Consider the following 19,351-nt stretch of genomic DNA (forward strand, 5'->3'; position numbering starts at 1 on the left):
CTGACTCACAGTCACCCGTCTTCCCAGAGATGAGCTGGAAAGCTCTACAAATGATTCCCTCCAAAATGATGTCGTTTTTTTTCTCTTCCTGCACCCTGGCTGTTTTTTGACTGGTGCAGGGAGGAATCAGCAATAAGCAGGAGAGGGGGGGGGGGGATACAACGATGCTGATTGGACGGGAGCCAGCGGCCCGCCCCCTGATCAACGCGCGCTGATGACGCGGCAGGAGGGGCATCCAATGGGGAGAGAGGCTGGGGGGAAAGAGGGAGGGGTAAAAATTCAGAAAGAGGAGAGGAAAAAAAGAGAGCAAGAAGCAGAACAAAGGTTCCATTCCCATGCCTGCCAATCACTCCTGAGGGGGATATAGGGGGGGGGGGGTGCACATCACAACCTCTTCCCAAAGAAAAAGAGGACCCTTTAGAGAATGTTTTAGCACCTGGAAATAGGGTGCGCTGCTGCTGCTGCTGCTGCACAACCTCCCACACCTGCCAGCCCCGCTCACCTGAAGTCCAGGCTCAGAAGGCCTCCGCTCTGCTTCTGCAGAACCCCTGGGCCTGCTCCCACAGACAGGGGAGTAAGGAGCACTACTCCGGACTCCGCTCCCACAGACAGGGGAGTAAGGAGCACTGCTCCGGACTCCGCTCCCACAGACAGGGGAGTAAGGAGCACTGCTCCGGACTCCGCTCCCACAGACAGGGGAGTAAGGAGCACTGCTCCGGACTCCGCTCCCACAGACAGGGGAGTAAGGAGCACTGCTCCGGACTCCGCTCCCACAGACAGGGGAGTAAGGAGCACTGCTCCGGACTCCGCTCCCACAGACAGGGGAGTAAGGAGCACTGCTCCGGACTCCGCTCCCACAGACAGGGAGTAAGGAGCACTGCTCCGGACTCCGCTCCCACAGACAGGGAGTAAGGCAGCACTGCTCCGGACTCCGCTCCCACAGACAGGGGAGTAAGGAGCACTGCTCCGACTCCGCTCCCACAGACAGGGGAGTAAGGAGCACTGCTCCGGACTCCGCTCCCACAGACAGGGGAGTAAGGAGCACTGCCCGGACTCCGCTCCCACAGACCAGGGAGTAAGGAGCACTGCTCCGACTCCGCTCCCACAGACAGGGGAGTAAGGAGCACTGCTCCGGACTCCGCTCCCACAGACAGGGAGTAAGGAGCACTGCTCCGGACTCCGCTCCCACAGACAGGGGAGTAAGGAGCACTGCTCCGGACTCCGCTCCCACAGACAGGGGAGTAAGGAGCACTGCTCCGGACTCCGCTCCCACAGACAGGGGAGTAAGGAGCACTGCTCCGGACTCTGCTCCCACAGACAGGGGAGTAAGGAGCACTGCTCCGGACTCCGCTCCCACAGACAGGGGAGTAAGGAGCACTGCTCCGGACTCCGTTCCCACAGACAGGGCGTGAGGTTCACAGTGCGGCGTGGCACGTTGGGCTTCTCAGAGTCATTACTGCCGCCACTCACACCCCAGCACTAATATGAACGTGTCTAATTGCTCCTCACACATACTCCCAGCCTCTGCAGCGAGACTCAGATGCAGACGCTGCCACCTCAGCCCTGGGCTGCCTGGGTCACTGTGTGGGCTGCCACACAACACACTGAACATTAAATAATACTCAGAGTATGCTGTTCATTTGGTCACCACTATGTTTCTATTTATAGTGATCATTTTGTACTTTTATTATTATTATTATTATTATTAGTTTTTACTACTAAAACATCAACACTTTCTAATAAAATAATAAACCTAGAACAGCATTAATAAATGTATTGTGAATAATAATAATAATAAGGATCATAATAATAAAAAAAATTATCATTATTTTAAAAATAAAACTTGTAATGTGCTACAATCCTGTTTCCTACGGATTTGAAACTGTGTTACAACAAATGCATGAAAATACTACACATCAACTCAAACGGCCCATATGCAAATTATTTAATATAGGTCACATTATAAACATGAAGAGTATCCACAGGGGTTAAAATTGTGGGTTATTAGAAAAACGTTCGCATTAAATGCATATCTTACTGAGACAGCAGAACAGGAAAAGTAATGCAAATCTAATGCAAAAAAAAGCGCGAACTGAATGTAAAATGCTAATTTAATGTAAATATATCCGCGCAAATGTAGTGCAAAAATACAATGTAAATGTGTGGTTAAATAAATAAATATGTTTACAGTATTAAACGTGTTCTTTTCTGACATACAAATACAGTCTCATACAGCGGTGATATAATTTTACGAGGCTCTGACATCGTTTCTCGAGGTCTCCGTGTCAGGGATCACAGATTGCAGCTGCAGAAAAACACGTTTAACAGGGCCCGGCTCTTTTTTCTTTTTTTGGCGAACATGTACAGCAGCGCGCAGTACCATTGGCCACGCGCGGCGGAACACGGGTCGGAGATTGCAGAGGATTACGTGCGGAATTTGTCAGGGAATTGCTTCCACCCCCCCGACTCGCGGACAGCCTTGGCGGGGCAGCCGGCTCGAAAAGCAGCATCCCGCCGCTGACATTTACGTTAATGCGTGACGGGGAGGCGAACGGGAAGAGAGCGCGCCCGGAGCGAACTCCGGCAGGCCAGAGAGCGTAGCCCCGCCAGCATAGCGCCGCACAGCGGAGCCGTTACCGTGGGCGCGAGGCGCGGCCGGGGGCCACACTTCCGCGCCTCTCCCGCCGGTGATGAATCACCCGCCCAACATTAAATTTAATCTCTTTTATGCACTGGAGCCGGCCGTTATTCTTGCGGACCGACGCGAGGATTCAATTTCAACCCAAATAATTAGGACCGCTGTCACAACCGGTCGGCTAATCTGATACGCTGAGGGTTGTCGGACAGCCGACAGCCAGTTCTGCGGATAATGTCCTATTTTCATTAAAGCAGTAAATTAAAATAAAAGCTGGCCGGAGCCTTGGGTTCAATCCTTAAAGGCACAGCCCCGGTGAGGCGCACTGTCATAGAGATTAATAGCAGCCAAACCGTAATTTAACACATTAGCGCTGTTGGCAAGATTAAATAATGTACACACCACCCCCGCCCGCCCCTCCAAGAATCCCAACTGCACACACTGGGTCATAATTTTGGGAATGGGGGGGGAGGGGGGTTGCAGATGTGTTAACCCTTTTAAACAACACCCTGCTTTGCCTCCTCTCTCTGTTGGTAACCACAGGATGTTAAGGTGGCACAGAGGGTAACAGAAGGACAGCGCTCACCCTCCAACAGGACTCAGCAGTGTTTTTTTTCCACAGTCTTCCTATCTCACAGTGCCACCTTTAGACACCTACCAGGGTCGACTTCAGCTCACAAACTACACTTTAGACTACGCTCACCACCGCCCACATCTTCAGGGATTATTATAGGAATACACTGTGCTCCACACAACAGGGGCACCAAACTCCTGCACTGCAGAGCTTTTGTTTGGTCTCTGAACACCTACACTCGCCCCCTTTCTCTGAGCGGTTCAGTTTCATTTCGGCCTGTGCTCCAGGTGGTACACAGAACTGAGAAATTCAAAGCACAGTATTTCTCAAAATGCCAAATTAAACAGTAACAATGCAGAAGATTTGGAGAGCTGTGGAACTGTGGCTTTTGAGCTACCGGCAGCCAATCAAAAAGCTGAAGACCACAAGCATTTCCGCAGAGAAAAAGAAAGAGAATTATTTGAAAAAAAAACAAAAACATTTTTTAGTCTGTTATTTCAGATTTATAAAAAAATTTGATTTCCAAACCCAAATGGTAGGTTCTGGTACAAAAAAAATAAATAGAATTTCAGTCCTGCAAGCAGCTCAACACTTTCCAGTCACGTCTGAACATTTGAGGAATGGAACACCGCAGACCTGGCCTCTGTGATGTCACATACTTTGGTTTTTGTATGTTTTTTTTTTTTTTTTTTTAAATGGGGAAAAGATGAATCGTCCAGGAGAGAGGGATGTCAGTGGGCGGGACCGCCCTCTTCAGATCTGGCCCCTCCCCCTGTCTCACAGCCCCTCCCTCTGCAGTGCAGAGACGAAACTGGCCTTTCCTTGGAAAGAATACGGACAAGGTCACCGTGATGTCACCCATTGACCCTCCATGGGCTTGGTGAAAAGCCTTCTGAAGCCCGGGAAGTCTAGGATGTGGGCGCCGCCATGTTGTACAAATTGGAGCCAGAGACGGCGCAGTAGGGAAAAGGGGGGCCTTTATATGTCCCTAACCGTCCCGGATTCATCCACAAAATATTGCAATCATGTCCAAATAACACAATAACTTAAAGTGGCACATGGGGAGACCTACAATTACCAGTGAGTTACATTGAAACGGGGGGCTGACACACCTGTACTGGAGCCAGCTGCACTGGCGCTAGTGAGCAACGCCTCTCAACAAGACCAGGAAGTCCTGGTCCTGGAGGGCCGGTGTGGGAGCAGGTATTTGTTCCCACCAATTACCCAGGCTAAACGAGCTGATTGGCTGCAAGCACCAACACTAGTTCACTCGTAGATTACATCACAGTAGGGACACAAGAACTGTAGACAGAAGAGAAGTGTAGCTAAAATGTCATTTGCCATAATTGTCAGGGCTAATGAAGTAATTAAGGCCAGACGTTGGCATGAAAGGCAGGAGCAGACAGGGCCCTCGTTGCCCGCCGCTGCTTTAAAAGAATAAGATGGCGGCGTTCCCGGGTTAGCCCCACCCCTGCAGTGTTTCGGGAGAGGGCAGGGGGGCACGAAGCACCTCCTGAGGCCTGCCCACCACACGGACCCTCCCTCTGCCTCTCCCTGTCTGTCTCTCTCTCTCTCTTCCTCCCTCTGCCGCTCCCTGTCTGTCTCTCTCTCTCTCTCTTCCTCCCTCTGCCTCTCCCTGTCTGTCTCTCCCTCTCTCTTCCTCCCTCTGCCTCTCCCTGTCTGTCTCTCTCTCTCTTTCTCTCTCTTCCTCCCTCTGCCGCTCCCTGTGTCTCTCTCTCTCTCCTTCCTCCTCTGCCTCTCCCTGTCTGTCTCTCTCTCTCTCTCTTCCTCCCTCTGCCGCTCCCTGTCTGTCTCTCTCTCTCTCTCTTCCTCCCTCTGCCGCTCCCTGTCTGTCTCTCTCTCTTTCTCTCTCTTCCTCCCTCTGCCGCTCCCTGTCTGTCTCTCTCTCTCTCTCTCTCTGTCTCTCACCCCATCTCTCTCTCTTTCTCTCTCCCTCCCTCTCTGTTTCTCTCTCTCCCTCTCGCTCTCTCCCTCTCACTCTGTCTGTCTCTCTCTTCCTTTGTCTCTCTCTCTCTCTCTCTCCCTCCATCCTAACAAGGCACCATACTGTGTTAATTTAAGGCTTGGCTGCAGAGGTATTTAGGGAGGCTCACCTGCAGAGGCTCACCTGCAGGAGCTCACCCAAGGTGTGCGTTCCACAGCGACGGCTCCACGTTTGCCCGGAGGTCACGCGGCTCGTCTGACAGCTGTCAGCCCGGCAGAGCCAGGATACCCTGCTTACCTACTGCTATCAATGCTACGTACACCCTCCTCCCTCTCTCTCCCTCTCTCTCTCCCCCCTCTCACACAGCCTCCTCCCTCTCTCTCCCTCTCTCTCTATCTGCCTCCTCTCTCACACAGCCTCCTCCCTCTCTCTCTCTATCTGCCTCCCTCTCTCACACAGCCTCCTCCCTCTCTCTCTCTATCTGTCACTATCTGTCTCTCACCCTCTTTCTCTATCTCACTCTCTCTCTCTCTCTCTGCCTCACTCTTTATGCCCCTCTCTGTCTCCCTCTCTCTGTGTCTCTCTCTATCTCTCACCCTCTTTCTCTATCTCAGCCTCCTCCCTCTCTCTCTCTCTATGTCGGACTCTCTCTGTATCTGTCTCTCCCTCTCTCTATACCTCTCCCTCTCTCTATCTCTCTCTCTAATTCCTACAAGCTCCTCTGTTCTGTTGTATAATAGTTTTAAGCCCTTTTAATGCTGTTCACACGTTTTCACCCAGGGAGCCCATTCCTGAAAACTCATTTAGGAAAAAAGCATTTCGTACAAAAAAAAGTTAAAAAACGTATTTGCATTTATATTATTTTGGCACAGAGAGACATGGCTGGTTTCTTAATCTGTGACATGCGGACAATTCAAATTCTTTTAAGCAGCAGATCCATAATATGTTTTTATATTATAAACAAGAAAATCCAATTGGTGTCTTTGTAGTCTAATTATTATGGTATGCACAAAATGACCTCAAATAGTAAAGAATCTAAACAGCCATATTTATGCACACGCTCCCTCACACACAGAATATGATTCGTAGTAAATTTGCATGTATCAGTTATGAATGGGAGGGATAAGCACCACGTTTGATATAAGACGATGCTAATAATTTTAGCTTGACATTCTCAACATCACAGGGTTTCATTTTGAAAGCACTTCCTCGACGCCAGTTGTCACTGCCACAGAGAAAGAGGGAGGGGGAGGGGGAGCAAGAGAGAGAGAGAGACAGAGAGAGAGAGAGAGAGTGTTTTAACCAGCCATGCTGCAGTTACAGTAGAGAAGTGGATTATGGGACACTGCTGTTGTGTGGGCTACACCTCTCCGTCCCTTCCACTCATCTGAACCAGCACGGGGTCAGAGGTCAGCCAGGTACTGCAGCGCTATCGGCTACCTCAGACTCAGACCAGCGCGGGGTCAGAGGTCAGCCAGGTACTGTAGCGCTAACGGCTACCTCAGACTCAGACCAGCGCGGGGTCAGAGGTCAGCCAGGTACTGCAGCGCTAACGGCTACCTCAGACTCAGACCAGCGCGGGGTCAGAGGTCAGCCAGGTACTGTAGCGCTAACGGCTACCTCAGACTCATAATCAGCACTGTTATTACTTTTATCATAGTGGATATTCAATACACACTAGAGAATGCAACCGGCATTCAAATGTCTAATCACTGTGGGAAAAAACAGACAAATTGCCGAGAAATATTTAATTGTTGCTACTTCTGAAATTTGTTTATTTTCATTACTTTATTTAAACTGCAAATTTAGCACAATTAATATAATTGAAGAGCATATACATAATTTAATTACACTGTTATCCCATAAAAACACAACAATGAATGACAACAACAGAGCAACTCAACAGAAGAAAACAATTTTGAGCCCAAAAAGATGGAGGGAAAAGCCATATCCTCTCCTCTAAACAAACAAAGCCTGGAGGCTCAGTCAGAGACCTCCTCAGCGTTCACACATCGCCACTCGACCGGGGGGGGGGGTTCTGATAACTCACACGGACTCACACCCCCCCCCCCGGCCGCCGAGACGGTCACCGGAGCAAACGGAGCCTACGCTAGCGGAACACGGCGCGTTCGCGCGGACTAGCGTTCGCCACCGCAACACAAATTAAATAAAAGCCTGCGGTAAGTGGATTTGGCCGACGGAGCAGCCAGTGTGTGTGTGTGTGTGTGTGTGTGTGTGTGCGCGTGTCTTTCTCCCTCGTTCTTTTGAGAGGAAAAAAAAAAATTGCGGTGCGCGGCAGGTGCGCTGATGATGTCACCGTGTTCCGCGCCTGTTGTGCTAAAGAGCTCGAGGCCGTCGCACTCCGGGCCGAGGTGCTGATTAATCAGGAGGGGCCGCCGAACCGCGCCACCGAAAAACACCCTCTACCCACCGTGACATCATCTCTACCAGCAGCACAACCACAACACCCCTCTACCCACCGTGACACCATCTCTACCAGCAGCACAACCACAACACCCCTCTACCCACCGTGACACCATCTCTACCAGCAGCACAACCACAACACCCCTCTACCCACTGTGACACCATCTCTACCAGCAGCACAACCACAACACCCCTCTACCCACCGTGACACCATCTCTACCAGCAGCACAAACCACAACCACCCTCTACCCACCGTGACATCATCTCTACCAGCAGCACAAACCACAACACCCCTCTACCCACCGTGACACCATCTCTACCAGCAGCACAACCACAACACCCCTCTACCCACCGTGACATCCATCTCTACCAGCAGCACAACCACAACACCCCTCTACCCACCGTGACACCACTCTACCAGCAGCACAACCACAACACCCTCTACCCACCGTGACACCATCTCTACCAGCAGCACAACCACAACCACCCTCTACCCACCGTGACACCATCTCTACCAGCAGCACAAACCACAACCACCCTCTACCCACCGTGACACCATCTCTACCAGCAGCACAACCACAACACCCCTCTACCCACCGTGACATCATCTCTACCAGCAGCACAACCACAACACCCCTCTACCCACCGTGACACCATCTCTACCAGCAGCACAACCACAACACCCTCTACCCCCGACATCATCTCTACCAGCAGCACAACCACAACACCCCTCTACCCACGTGACACCATCTCTACCAGCAGCACAACCACAACACCCCTCTACCCACCGTGACACCATCTCTACCAGAAGGCAGCAAGGACGATAACCTCTACCACCGTGACACCGATCTTACAGGCAGCACAAGGCCACCTTACCCACGTGACACGATCTCTACCAGGGACAAGCAGAACCGCTATACCACCGTGAACGTCTCTACAGGCAGCAACCACAACCCTCTACCACATCATCTTACCAGCAGCACAACCAAACAGCCCTTACCCACCGTGTCATCTCTACCACACACAACCACACACCCCTACCCACCGGACACCATCTCTACAGCAGCACAACCACACCACCTCACACACCGGTGACACCATCTCTACCAGCACAAACCACACGCTTCACCGTGACACCATCTCTACCAGCAGCACAACCAACCCTCTACCCACCGTGGGCATATCTACCAGCAGCAAACACCAAACACTACACGTGACACCATCTCTACGAGCAGCACAACAAACACCGCTCCACGGACCCTCTCTACAGCGCACAACCACAACCACCCTTACCACTGACACACATCTCTACCAGCAGCACACCACAACACCCCTCTAGCCGTGACTCTCTCTACCAGCAGGACACAACCACAAACCCTTACCACCGTGACACCATCTCTACACCAGCAAACACAACACGTTACCCCGGAATCATCTCTACTAGCGCACCACAACACCCTTACCACTGTGACCCATTCTACCAGAAAAGGGAGATGGTATGAGTAGAGGGATGGAGGGAAGGAGGGAGGGAGACGAGTGATGAGGAAGGATAAGGGAGAGGGGTAACAGAGGACATGAGCGATACAGGATGGAGGGAGATACGGACGGAGGGATGGGAGAGAGGGAGGGAGAGATGAGGCTTAGAGGAGACAAGGAAGTGGAGGAAGACAAGTAGGGAGGAGAGTTGAGGAGGAAATGTTTGACTGTGAAGAGGCAGTGTTCGTACACACACATACACACCACCACCAGACGCACACACACACATACACACTCACCACACAGCCCCACACACACGATTTACACATCACCACCAGCCACACACACACATCACACACACACACCACACACACACACACATTACACACACACCACAGCCACACACACACATACACACACCACACAGCCAACACTAACATACGACACATATACAAACACTCCACACCACACACACCAAACACAGAAACACACACACGACTGTGTGTCAGCGATCTCTTCATAATTTGGTCACTGTGCTTAGGCCACTCCTGAGGAAAGGACAGAGGGGATCTTCACCAAAAATTCAAAAAGAGGAGAGGAGGAGGAGGAGGAGGAGGGGCTGGCCTTCACTGGGGCCACCTCGCCTCCTTACAGAGCAGCTAAAAATACTCCCCGCTCCCACAAAGGCATCTGGGGTGAGTTCCCTGCACAGAATAATAACCCAAACTGACCATGAATCTCTTTTACACTCAGAATTTAGCAGGCACACGTGTAACTGCTCCGGAAAATTCCTTCACACATTTTCATGTGTTTTTTTTGTTTGTTAAGCGATACCCAGGGGAGGATGTTTACTACTATGACGCTCCAAGCGGACGCCTTACCTGAGCCTTATACCCGCTATCCCACCGCCTGACACGTCCACAGAGTTTACGGTCGCAAGGACCGCCTGGCATCCCCCTTAACAGGGCAGCTGCAAGCCTTATACAAATTTTAAAAATGTTCACTAAAATAAAGATGTCTAACACAGCGACACTGCAGGTCTTCAGCTGCCAACACTCCCACACACGATTTACACACTCACCACCAGCCACACACACACGATTTACACACTCACCACCAGCCCTACACACGATTTACACACTCACCACCAGCCCCACACACACGATTTACACACTCACCACCAGCCCCACACACACGATTTACACACACACCACCAGCCACACACACACGATTTACACATTCACCACCAGCCACACAGCTGAACATAGCGGACACATGATTTACAAACATCTCCAACCACACAACCGAAACACAGAAAAGCACCACACGCACATTTTTCCTATTGTGTTTTTTTTTTTACTGATTCATTAAACTTGTTGGCTCAGTCCCCTGTGGTAGCACTTATGACACAAACGGGATTCACAAGATCCTACATGTTTCCCTCCTGTTTTCCACCTTTCAAAAATGAGTAAACATGTAGATAAATATATATATGATATATATTTACACACATATATACGTACACATAGTATACATATGTGTGTGTGTGTGCGTGTGTGTGTGTGTGTATAGTATGTGTTTCCTTAGCTCCACATATGGACATTCTTACTCAAAAATCTGGTGAATTCATTACGTCCACACCAACAACCTGCTTTAACCACTCCACCCAACACTCTTCACACCCACACCCTCACCCCTCCACTGCCGAACGGCGCGCACGCCAGATGCCATCACCCCTCTCCATCGAGACACGCAGCAGCAGGGGTTGAGGTCAGTTGGCTGCATATCCCCGCAGCCGAAGTCGGAACGCGAGGCAGAGGGTGAGGTGGTGGGGGAGTAACGCGCGGGGGGGTTGATGGCGAGGGAGGGGTGATGGTGGGGGGGGGGGGGGTGATGGGGGGGAGGGGTGATGGTGGGGGGTGGAGGGGGGGGGGGGGGTGATGCGGGGGGGGGGTGGATGGGTGGGGGGGGGGGGGTGGTGGCGGGTGACTGATGTATTCCACGCTTCCGCTGATTTATCAGTGATTTCTCCGGGCCTGCGCCCGAGACGCCGATCGAGGGGCCGCCTCCCCGCGCCCGTCGCCACGGAGATTGATCGCTCATCTCGTAATTTTTATTTATAACGAGCATCAGAAGAACTCGGGCCGAGCGCGCGTCTCCGCCGCCCTTAGCAACCGCCACGTCGGCCCGGAAACCCGATCACTTCCACCCGCCGCCGAGAGCCATAACTACAGCCGGTCTCAAACACATTCCAGCATCAGCGTTCACACCCATCATCCTCAGCACCAACAGGCCAGCGGGCAAACAGCCACAGCACACACACCCCCGTCACACAGGGGATTATTATTATTAGTGTTATTGGACATATATATTATTATATTTATATATTATAGTATTAGCATATTATTAGCTTATTACATATTATATTATTATTATTAGCTCTTATTATTATTACTTCATTATTACTATTATATATTGTATTTATTATTAGATTATTATTATACATATTATTATTAGCATTATTACAATTATTATTATTATTAGCATTATTATTATTGGATTATTACAATTATTATTATTATTAGTATTATTATTATTCTCATTTATTATTAGTCTGTATTATTATTAGGATTATTATTAGTATCATTAGTGTCATTATTATTACCACTGTCATTATTATTGTTATTATTATTATTAGTCATGCTATTAATATTATTATTATTACTATTTAAGATAATTAAAAAATAATAAATATAAAGTCATGAAATACATTTAAATTTATAGCAACAGAATTGCTGAAACCATTTTTTCATAAAGCAATTAGATTAGATGCATTATCTATTTTTTTATTTTATTATTGATAGTAGCAGTAGTTGCAACAACAACAATAATAATAATAATAATAATAATGAAATATAAATATACCATTTATTTTTTCCACTTCTGAACACCAGAGATCATGACAATACTAAATAAATATATCTTCCCGTCCAGTGATATTTTATATATTCAAATGAACACTGGCATGGAGGTGAGCAGATAGGCTGGGTCTCCCTTCGTGTTGAATACAGAAACCCACTCCAAAAGTGAGTGCCATTCAATCGCTTATCTCCCACCTCTGCCCGCACCTTTTCCCTGCGCCAGGGACTCCCAAAATTCATGAAGGGGTGCTTTAAATTAGCCCATAGCTGCCCTCTGGAAGACGACCCCACAGAAGCACAGTGGACACCGCTCACCACTTCACTGCCAGGACAGGCTGCAATGCAGCGGCTATTGTTTATAAATGCTTATAAATAAATATCCTGTTATATCACAGATCTACATGAGGCAGCTGATTTGTGCAATATTATACAATATTAAACAATCTATTATTATGATTTTATTTATGTGCTTTTCATCTCATGAACTCAAAGTGCTGAGGGACACTCACCCGCACCACCAGTGTTTGAAACGAAACTGCAATAAACAGTGTTTCATTGTCGTGGTCTGCCGTGATACCGTTACGACCTTACAGCTGAACCTACATACTCATACCATCTGCCATCGCAGGCGTACGGGATTTAAATTCTGTTCTTTAACAACACATTCACGTGACACGACTCCGGACATTGATTGGTTGTGGTATATCGCCTGGAATCTGTTGCATTGGAAAGGACAGTTTTTCTATAGAACAGTAGGTGACGACGGGCTGCGTTCGCAGGCGGACTGCAAGGGGTGTGAAATAATCTAACTGCAAAGCGGCTGCAGGTGACTAATGCGTGGTGTCACATTATTTCTGCGCGACAATGCAACACTAGCAAAAGCAGAGCATTTGGAGCAAGTGTTAATTAATTTAATTATGTATGGACAGCTGTAAGAATACTGAAAATAACATATTTAAAAGCAAGGTAACCCAATAAGTACATAAGTTACAGGTGCGATTTTCCGACTGCATCAGTCAAAATTAAAAGGAGGAATTTTTTACTTAAAACTTCATTCGCACATTTACATAAAGCTGACATACGGTACTGCAGGGTACAGTCTCTCCAAAATAAATAAATAGTTCATATAGAGACAAATGGCGATAGATGCGTTTGTATTGTGCAGAACAGTGTGCATCGAGGCTGAAGAGACAGTTCATTAGCTGCTCGCAGTGGGAGATCATAAAAATCGTTGCGCGGGAGCGAGAGCCGAAACGCACATAAACTGCACCTACTTCGTTTAGGCACATTTATTTCGTGATCATCGTGCTCGGGGTGCTTGGGAACAATGTCACAGTGACAAGCCGTGCAACGGCAAGCAGGAAGTTTTTCCACCACATTTCTACCGAGGCGCTTGCGCACAAGGCGTCCACACACCCCATGCAGCCAGATTACTCGGCTCAACAAGAGGTACCAACGCGCGCGCACACGTAAATACGAGGCGCATTCGGGGAGCCGAGACGCAGACCTGTCTTTGCGTAATGTGTCTCTGCTCCGGGCGAATGTAAACAGAAGACACCAGCGAGTATTCCGGCGTTGTCTCCTTACCTCCCTGGTCGCAGCGAGGTTGAGCCTCCGCTGTGTGTCCTTGTTTTGCTTCGGTTCTTATGCTGGAACGCTGTCCTCAACCCAGTGAATACCGTTGTTTCATTATATTGTATAAAAAAGTACGATTTCAGCCACGCGCGGCAGCCCCTCTCCTGTCTCTCTGTCAGTCCGACCGCGTGCACTACATTCGGTAATAAATTGCCCGCGAAGTGGTCATGAGTTGCCAGAGAAGGCACCGGGTGGCTCTTTATGCCCGGGCTTTGAACAGGCTCGGTACTCAAACGCGAGCGACTGCCTGGTCAGACGGACCGCGCGGCTACTTTACTCCAGATCTGCTCCTCCCCTTTCACGGGCCGGCTTTTTTTTGTAGAGCACCACAGCTCCCCCTATAGGCCACAGTTAGGAACTAGCATCGCCCAGGTTAATAGGCTGCAAAGCATTATCTGTTCGGAAAGTAGCCAGACAGGGCAGGGGACTCTGAAGGCGAGGGAGCAGTTTTTTACGGCCACATAATGAAGAGCAAATCGGTGCTTGGATGTATAAACATTTAGTGCCCACCATTAGGCTGAATAAGTAGAGACGGGTGAGCAACTACAATGAATACAGAAGTGTATTTCATTTGAGTTTCTGTAATATTTCTATACTAATAAACATCAGCTCACTGGCGTTTACCATCTCAGACTGTACAATATGCCGGCATTACAGCAAAATTATTTTGTTTGTAACAGCGGTAACATAAACTCTACAAACAGTTTTACTTAGCCCCAAAGGACTATTAAACCTATAGCACAATACGAAACCAACGAGAAAAGCCAAAAAATACACAATGCATGATCTGTGCTTAAATTGCACTCACCAATTATAATCATTTTAATAACAACAAGGACATTCTGCGTTCAAAACGCAATGCATAAAAAGCTGCCAAAAGGAGCAAGAAAAATAAAAATAACTTTTAAAAACTTTTATCCTCATTCGCAAATCATTTAGAGTCGCCCGCTGGTAAAACGAAGACAAGGCATCGGCGCAGCGCGATGGTTTGAATGCGCACGCACACCCGCCCGAGGCCACGCGCAGCAGAGAGCAGCACCGAGTTCCATAAGAGCTATGACTGCTCCTACAACAGCGTCTGGCGACACACGCAGCGTTTTAATTGGATCCGAGTTAATGCAGCAGGCGAGGGGAAGGGGAACAGGGCAGCACCCACCATTTTGAAGTTGAGCCACAAGGAACAACTTTTTTTTCTTAGTTTTTATTCTCCAGTGGACACTTGGTTGAATAATTGTATCCACCCATATATTCATTTGTTACTGTGGGATTATTACTACTTAATTAGTATTTTTGTTTGTATTGGTTAGAGCCCTTGTAAAACAGAATTCCAAAGTGTGCCCGTTCACAAGGCATACAGTGACATCACTGGCTCGGGGCAGCAGCCCAGCAAGGTGGCATGGCACATGATTGGTTGTAGTCATCTGAGGTGGGAGGGATTCAGCCAGCAGAGCTGTCCCTGTCCTGGCCAATCAGACACCTGTATTCTACCTGTGTCGAAAGTACGTGAAATCCTCAATTTGACTGCACACCTAATCTGGAGGTGGCCTAGACATTGCTAACTAATAGCCTCATTACTCTATGTCCATCAACCATTAATACTGCATCAAAAAAGTGCTTAATTTTTCAATGCCCTTTTTCAACTACCTGTGAGCCTCCATTTTCCCTTTTCTCCCGACCCGGAATAGCAGGTGTATCCGTACCTGTGTCGAATCGCTATAATGTCCTCCTGACTGGCACTCACTGCCCCTCCAGGTTAGGGTTAGCGTTAGGGCTGGGGGGGGTCTTCAAGGGCGGTTTGGCAAGAACCATCACCAGCTAAAAGTCCCGGTAAGTATTTAGACATCATCAGTATTTAGACAAAACTGCAACAGGAATCCACCCAGCCTTGAAGGCCTCACAGTCGAGCTCCTCCTGGAGGCCGCAGTCATGCTGTGAGGGCCTGCCACATCTCGAGGCTAAAAAAAGAAGACGACCGCCATGAAAAATTAAATGACCCCCCCAGCACCCAAAACCTGGCCCATACAGGCTCAGACTGAGGCAAGCAGGGGAGTGACCCCCCCAGCACCCAAAACCTGGCCCATACAGGCTCAGACTGAGGCGAGCAGGGGAGAGCATGACGTCACCGAAGGATTCAGCGTTAGCGCAGACGAGGAAGTCACCAGCGAGCATGATGGGAAAGCATACGCAGCGACATCACGTGGGCTGCGGAAGCTGAGGTGTGCGTGTCGCATTCGCAGGTTACCCCGCCAGGTGAGCACACAGACAGCACCGCAGATCACCTGGGAGAGCACTTTTCTAAAAGAATAAAAGGACAGGTACTAAAAAAATCTGTAATGTTTCCATCCAAATCACTGAGATTACCACCCACCCCCCCCCCCCAGCCCACATCTACTCTGCCCACAACTATCCCACCGCATATTCATTTACAAACATTTACGTTAGCAAACATTTGCACTGAACACACACAGCCAGACGAGAACAAAAACAAACGTGAATTTAGTTAGCGAGGGATGTTCAGAGAGAAGAGCTGTCTAGTTTTCCTCTGTTGTTTGTGTGTGCGCCAGCGAAAAACAGGAGAGGGAGAGAGAGCGAGACAGAGAGAGAGGAGGGGGGAGAGGGAGAGAGCGACAGAAAGAGGGAGGGAGGGAGAGAGGGAGAGAGAGAGAGGGAGAGAGAAAGGGAGATATGAGGGGAGAGAGGGAGACAGCAAGGGAGAAACCTAGAGACAGAGGGAGAGAAAGGAAGAGAGAGGGAGGGAGAGAGAGAGACAGCAAAGGATAGGAAGAGAGAGGAAGAGAGAGACTGTGAGAGAGAGAAAAAGAGAGACTGTGAGTGAGAGAGACTGCGAGAAAAAGAGAGAGACTATGAAAGAGAGAGAGAGACAGAGTGAGAGAGAGAGCTGAGCTGACAGAGAGAGAGAGACAGAGTGAGAGAGAGAGCTGAGCTGACAGAGAGAGAGAGAGTGAGAGAGAGAGCTGAGCTGACAGAGCAGACTGCAGCAGTAGATGCTGCAGGCTTATCCCAGCTCCAGCCAGCAGTCAGGGGAGGTCCAGGCGCTCGCAGGCTGATTACAGGATGTCAGCTCAGACATCCTGCCCCGCTGCAGTCTGGGTAATGACAGGTGCCGTTCTGGAGCTACTGAAGCGCAACAGCAGCGGGAGGCGGGGGTGGGGGGGCTGCACCAGGGTGCACCGATCCAACTTTCACTACAGAACAGCAAAAAAACAAAAACTGACGTTTGATGGAAAGAAGAAGGACAGCGGAACGAAATCGCAACGCACAGTAGCCAGATAAACAAACCAGACACAGGCTTGCTGACTGGACGGGTAAGACAGGCAGCAGACACAACAACAGTGTAGCATAATGGTTAGGGAACTGGGCTTGTACCTGAACGGTTGCGAGTTCAATTCCCAACGAGGACAACTGCCACAATTACTATGCAAAACGTTTTTAAAACTGTTAAAGTTGTGTAAGTGGATTAGAGTGTCGGCTGAATGCCAGCGATGACACAGCCTGGACTCAAACCCGCAGCCACACACACCTCTGCACGTAGCGAGCATCACCTGACCAGCACAGGTTCAGTTCCCTCTGAGGATTTACTGTGGCCGGCCTGTAGAGGTGACATTTTCATGAATACATTCAGCGTTTACATACAGGCTGCACCGTACATGTGACCTCTGGGTAATTCCAGATAAGGTAGACGTGAGATCTGTACGCTGCTCCTGCAGCTGGCTGATACACAATCGCTTTATTTTCTGTCGTGTGGAAGCAGTCTGGGTCTGCGGTCTCTGCGCTGTACACGATGTCCCCCCCAGCCCAGCACCGTCAGCTTAGCAGCAGAAAAAAAATAATACTTCTTTTCTCTTGCAAAAACTTGAGTTTTTTTTTTTTTTTTCCGGGTGGGCAGGGGGCAGAATGTGAGGAATTGTTTTATCTTTTGTATTTCCTTTTTCAGCATGATAGAGTGGGAACAGCGTGATAAAAACACAAAAATCCCCCCATTTTTATATTGCCAACGACTGCCACAAAAGAGGATGTCACAGGAGGAGAAGCTGAAACCATTCACCGAGAAATGCATTTCTTCATTTCTGCAGAGGAATCGGTCAAATTGAATATTTGCCCACAATAAACGGGATACTTCATTACCTTCAACAATGGCGCCGAATCAAGCGAAGCTTTGTGCTCCGCACATCTGCCACAGATTTTCATTAAGATAGGAGAATTTCCGCTTCACAACAAAAAAATTAAATAATTTTTGCGGGACCAAAAAAAAAAAAAAAAAAAAAGGAAGAAAAAGAACTGGCGCGTAGGTTAATCACAACACAGAGAGAAATATCCGGTGCACTCCGCGGATCAGGACGAGCTCCCCAAATGGACACATTAAAGCTTTAACTCTTTAATTCAGAATAAAAAGGCCACTTTAGAAAAATCAATGAGAATAAAAGCGGCGTAAAGCCGCTGGCCTGTGGCGGTGCGGCAGAAGCAGGTGAGGACGGGCGGAGGTAGAGAAGCCCACAGGAGCCCTTCTCCAGCCGCGCTCACACAACCACAGGCTAACAATAATAAACACGTCACACAGAAAAGTAAAAACCCAGCCAGAGGAGAGGCCTCGCGGCTGAGAGTCACTCAGAGGAGACCCATCCGCGGGCAGACGGCGTGTGATGTGCGGCTCGCGTCTGTCTCCCAGGCCGGTAAGGCCGTCCCGGGTTCGGCTCACTACCCGCAGCTCAGACACGGTTCCACCAATGAGCCGAGACCAGGGCTGAACCAGGCCAAACTGCACAGGAGCCGAACCGGACCGAACCAGGCTGAACCCAGCAAAACTGTACTGGAGCTGAATTGGGCCGAACCAGGCCAACTGGACTGGAGCTGAACAAGGTGGAACCTGGCCAAACCGTACTGGAGCCTAACCAGGCTTGGAGCCAGGCCAAACCATGCTCCAGCCTAACCAGGCTAAACCGTTCCTGAGCCTAACCAGGCTTGGAGCCCATGGCTCTGCAGCCATACAGAACGCTGCCTGAATCTACCCACGCCATGCTACGCTACCGCGAGATGAGAAAACGACAAAGCCGCCAACGGCTCCCTACCTGGGTGATACCACAGCTAATTATGCACTGCTCCCTTTGGATGGCGGTGGGCTGGGTTGCTAGGGTTTCACATACTCGTTACAGCACCGCCACGCGCAATACAAAATACAATACAAACGCTGTCGCGCACATACTGAACGTCAGTCATGCCGATATAAGGATCTGAGGCCCTGTGGATGATCTGGGGGAAGCAGCTCCTCCTCGGTCAGACGCAGCAGCAGGACGGCCGGCTCCTCTGGCACGACGCTCCAGTCAGCACAGGCCTGAGCAGTGCACTCTGGGTATTTACACGGTCGGCGCGGACAGTGACAGAGCGGCTCCGCTCTAAGTGGACAGGAGGATGGCGCGCGGCGTTTCTCCCGAGAAGAGGGCATTAGCAGCCAATCGGCCGGCCTCCGCCCCGCCGCTCCCCCCCTGCGATCTGCGGCCAATCCATCACCGTGTCCACAGCGGGTCTGCAGGGAAGCCACGGTCGCCGGCTCTGCCTGGGACAGCCGGGCCAAGCTCGTCCTCCCCGAGCTTTTATCTTCCCCCGACTGTCCTCTCTTTCTCTCCGTGCGCAACCTGTTTCCTGCCATCTGCAGTCTGGGGCCCATATTTATGAGCACCCCCCCCCCACTCCCCAAACCCCCCCCGCCGTCTCCTCCCTCTGTG

At 49.7% G+C, this 19,351-nt stretch overlaps 1 protein-coding gene across 2 annotated transcripts in view; it reads right to left on the bottom strand.

The window, feature by feature from the left end:
• Positions 1-19,351, bottom strand: part of LOC135257711 (kelch-like protein 29) — a 191,024-nt gene that overhangs the window by 165,350 nt on the left and 6,323 nt on the right. Inside the window, exon 1 of one of the 2 annotated variants that reach the window (XM_064340752.1) lies at positions 13,563-13,894. The exons of the other annotated variant lie outside the window; for it this stretch is intronic. The gene's annotated coding sequence lies outside the window, so the exon portion shown is untranslated. Of the gene's footprint in view, positions 1-13,562; positions 13,895-19,351 lie in introns of those variants that run through there. 2 annotated transcript variants of the gene reach the window in all.

Source organism: Anguilla rostrata, chromosome 6 (assembly GCF_018555375.3).
Source record: "Anguilla rostrata isolate EN2019 chromosome 6, ASM1855537v3, whole genome shotgun sequence".
Taxonomy (NCBI): domain Eukaryota; kingdom Metazoa; phylum Chordata; class Actinopteri; order Anguilliformes; family Anguillidae; genus Anguilla; species Anguilla rostrata.